The 4,677-nt window shown below is 44.0% G+C and overlaps 1 long non-coding RNA gene across 1 annotated transcript; it reads right to left on the bottom strand.

Annotated features, from left to right (window-relative positions):
- Positions 1-992: 992 nt before the first annotated feature.
- On the bottom strand, positions 993-4,276 carry LOC149360220 (uncharacterized). The gene is made up of 2 exons (XR_016288315.1): positions 4,203-4,276; positions 993-1,163 (listed from the first exon to the last, which is right to left on the bottom strand). It is a non-coding gene; the product is annotated as an uncharacterized LOC149360220 (long non-coding RNA).
- Positions 4,277-4,677: the final 401 nt, after the last annotated feature.

Raw genomic sequence — 4,677 nt, 5'->3', positions numbered from 1 at the left:
GATAGAGGACGTAAAAAAATTTTGCGATTAATATCTGCGAAATGATATCTGTAATTGAGGGCTCAACTTATCTATTTATTGAGACAACTAGTTGAACATTGCATTTTAACTTTGAGTAATTTTTGTGGTCATGTTTGCCGAATGCCTTACAGAAGTTTAACACTACATCTACTTGACCAGCCATCAAGTGTCATTACTAATTCATGTATTTGTGCCCTAATTCATTATGCTAGTAAACTAATGCTAAAGCTCACAAGCATAAGCTTCTACTGTGTGTTGAAGCCACGCGTAGCGTGTGCCAGCTCATTCGGCTACACCGAGAGCTCTTGGGGAGGGATGTTACAAGCAATACACGTTCTACAAATCATTCAGCATGTGGTCCCGTGTTTTTCGCGGCCTAACCCTTATAAAAATTTCTATAGACAGTCCATAGACTGTCTATAGACTTTAGTCTATGAAGTCTATAGACTGTCTATAGACAAATCCTTTAGACTGGTCTATAGACCGTCTATAGATTTATGGCCATACACTTTTAGTAGACTTTTGTCTATAGACAGTCTATAGACAAATGTCTACTGAAAGTCTATGGGTCTATAGGAAGTCTATAGACACAGGTCTATAGACAGTCTATAGACGATCTATAGACTTATGGTCATACATTTCCTATAGAGGTGTCTATAGACCGTCTATAGACACTTGTCTATAGACGGACTATAGACGACCTATAGACTTATGGCCATAGACTTCCTGTAGATTACCGTCTATAGACAGTCTACAGACAAAAGTCTACTGGTCCAGTAGACATGTCTATAGACTGTCTACAGACATTCCATAGGTGTGTGGCCTGGCAGTGCTATAGACCTTTGTCTATAGACAGTCTATAGACCTCTGTCTACTAAACTGTTAGTAGACCATTATCTATAGACTGCATATAGACTGTCTACAATCATTGAAAAAGGTCACCAGACAGAGTTCACACATGAAACAATCAATATACTTACAAATTTAGTTTATTTCCAAGCTATCCAAGCTGGGAATATGCAATACATGCACCATAAGAATGCACCACAGTTACATAAAAGTTGAAAGTAACAGTCCGGCTAGTTTCCTCAGAAGCATTCTTGTGGCCTGTTGTCTGCAGTAAATCGTCCGGGCACGTTTACCTGAACAGCACAAAGGAAAAAAATAATATAAGAGGAACTGAAAAAAAAAATTCCCATTCCATCTCTACACATGTGCTTTACAATGCAAGGCATATCCTGGCTATGCCATTCTAGAAAGGCAATCTTGATCTTTTGGTTTGGGTTTATGGGGTTCAAAAACCCAAGGCGACACAGGCTACGAGACGCTGAAGTGAAAGGCTGGGGAATAATTTCGGCCACCTGTGCAGAGTACACAGGCCTTTAGCATTTTGCCTCTATTAAAATGCGAGCGCCTAGCTAGGCCGGAATCGAACCTGCATCTTTCAGGTCGCCATACGAACATGATAGCCACTGAGCTATCCCGCCGGCTCAGTAATATCAGTAAATACACGAAAGATTATATGCGTCGTCATAAAACATTGTAACAAAGAACCCTAAGCCCTGGAGCACTCTACTCTGAATCCTGGGCCGGCTTGCACGAAACAAATAAGACCGGCTTATTTCCAGTCTAATCTTATTCGCGGTCTAAAAGCTGTCTCGGTTTTGAAGAAAGGAAAGGCGCATAGCTAATTCATTTTGTCAGTGGACACCTCAAATGCACCACGAACTCCGACTGAAAGTTCGGTAACTCAATGTTTTAGTCCGCGTTCGTGCGCACGTGAGGCACTCACCGACAAAGTGAACCATCAATGCGCATTTTCTTTGCTCAAAATCGAGAGAGCTTTTAGACCGTGAATAAGATTAGACTGGAAATGAGCCGGTCTTATTTGTTTCGTGCAAGCCGGCCCAGTACTGATACTGATTTCTGTATGGCAATACTGTTACAGCCAATACTGACCTCTTTATGGCAATCATTTTACTTTATTTGTAACAGAAGACTTCGAACAATTGTGCCACATATCTGCATTGTCTCGCAAGGAGCTGTTAAGAATGCCACCTCCATAAAATACAGATTCAGTGCACCTCACACAGGGATCCAAAAAAGAAAATATTGCAGCATTTATTCTTATAACCGCTATAGAAGAAGCGCTTCAAAATACCCTGCGTGAAGCCTGGTACACCCGGCCAAATTTTTAACTGGCTCGGGTGTTGCATCGCTAAATGCACCTTGTAAAAAAGGTGCCTTTCGGCAACACTGCTGGCATATTCATGCTGTAATTTAACGAGTGAAATGTCATTTCGTGCTTCCTTTTTGTTCATATAATGTTTGAGTGCAGTACTTGCGTGTTTAGATCAACGTTATCAGAAACATTCGTCTGCCACTACGAACAGCTGAAACAAGCGGCATACGCAGAAATGGATCTGGTACATATGGCCTCATTCTCTGGGTAAAGTACCACTCCTTTCATGGCGGACAAGTCGTTTAGCCAGATTAGTGCAAATGCGCCACCAGAACCATTGCTTCGTATTCCGCTTGTTTCGGCTCTTCGTATAGCGGCAGACGATGAATATTTCTGATAACTTTGATCTAAACATGCACGTACTCCACTCAAACATTATATTAACAAAAAGAAACTATGAAATGCCATCTCACGCGTCAAATTACAACATGAATATGCCAGCAGTGTAGCCACAAGGCACCTTTTTACAAGGTGCATTTAGCGATGCAACACCTGAGCCAGTTAAAGATTTGGCCGAGTGTACGTAAGCTGATACTCAAACGGGCACCAGCTATACAAAACCAGCAGGCAGAAGCAACCAGTTCACCACAAATTTTCGCCTATAACTTGAAGCACAAAGACGGAACAGCATACTCATACATCTGCGCGCGCTCTTAGAAACAAGCGGGTTGCAGCGCTTCCATGCCGCGCTCATTATTCAGAATACTAATACAGCACACAGAGGCTGCAGCTGCGCCGTTTCAAAAGCAGTCGCGAGGTTGAGACAGCAAATTACTGTCACGATAAAATACCGTCTGAAATTCACTTAGTTTTTCCTTCAAGTGCAGCCCCAACAGCGCAGTAAAGAGGTGTGTTTATTGCATGGAGGTAGCCTAACCCAACGCTGCTAGAAAAATCAGCGAAAGCATTGAACGTGCTCAAAGTAGGAAGTATTTCAATGAAACAATTACAGGCGCAGCTATAATAACACGAGAGCTTAATTTAATTTTAGGCGCAAATAAGCGGCGAGTCACATCGGCGCTTTCGTAACGTAGAAGTCTTAAATCAGAAACACATACTTTGGCTCTAGCGCAAATGGTATTCGAGAAATCTGTGCACGTGTGAGCGGGAGTCATGAACGAACCGCTCGAAACGAAATGTAAGCCACCTCTTGTCGAGCCGACCTTTACCCAGCTTTCAAAATGAAGTGCCCGCAAGCCAGCGGCGGCGGCCAACGGCTCTGATGACAGACACGGACGAATCCATACGTGTGCAACGAAGGGGAGATGGGATGGAGCTCGTGGGTTCTTCGCGGTGTTTGAGCACGCCGTCCATTCGCGCCGGCAACGAATTTTATTCACCCATCACACTGCAAGCATTCCTCCAGCGCCGCTTGACTACAACTTTGACAAACGTCTCGCGCTCCAGTCTATAGCGTTACAAGACAACTTTGTTGAAACGTCGGCGTCCACGACGCGCACCGAGCGAGCGTCCATACGTAGCAAGCAATGCACACCTCCAAAAGAACAGCACTCCCTGGTCCAGACAGGCGATAACACAAAGATAAGAAAATAAATGTAATCCACCACTGAACGAGACTGTATGTAAGTACGTTTTCGGAGGTGCAAAGTACACGGCGCTAACACACAGTTCCATTTCGGCCGTCATTCACAGGCTAAACGACATTTCTGGCCGCGCATCTACCTTGAAACACGAAAAATCTAGTAGACAGCTCGCGAGGAGCGGCTTATCATCAAGGGCATCGCACAGACTGCCTTTCCGCGCGTTAGTAAAGACAGCGGCACAGAGATAAGCGGCATTAGTCGAGAGCCCGATGGCTTCCGCCTTAGAAACGAAGATAGGACGTTTGTAACTGCGCACATAATCTGTTCTGCACACACAGCTCTGCTTAGAGTGGTTTAGGAGACCAAATGAATAAAATATAAACGTGTAGACTTACCGTAAGGGGACGATGAAGCTGAATTTTGAAGAAAACGTAATCCGCGAAAAACACGCCACCGCCATTGATGCAGCCACGCACAGGGTTGTTTGCAGCCCGAATGATTTTCCGCCGTCTCGCGGTAAAATGGGTAAAACGTGAAACAGAAACCCATTTCACGGTCGTATCTTTATCGCTCGCACTCTTGCCGTGTGCAGCTTGATCTGATATCCAAGACCACAGAAGGCAATCGGTTTATAAGCTTAAATTCTTCGCTTACCCCCTAAAAATGTTATTGTTTTCGTGAAAACACAACCGAAATCTAACTTCTTGTCGGTATACGCGCCGCATCTCCCACCGAATAGTATGTGGTACAGTTCTCAAATAATAATTATAAGGTTACATAGCATAACGTCTTTTTTGCGTGTGTTCGTGTTTAGAAAACTGATATGCGCCACATCAGCGTGTCATCGGCTCCGAAGCAACAGGTGCAAGG

The sequence above is a fragment of the Amblyomma mixtum genome, chromosome 2 (genome assembly GCF_055824585.1).
Source record: "Amblyomma mixtum isolate Tamu chromosome 2, ASM5582458v1, whole genome shotgun sequence".
Lineage (NCBI taxonomy): Eukaryota > Metazoa > Arthropoda > Arachnida > Ixodida > Ixodidae > Amblyomma > Amblyomma mixtum.
Note: the sequence above shows the minus strand (reverse complement) of the source record. Positions and strands in the feature narration are given on the sequence as shown.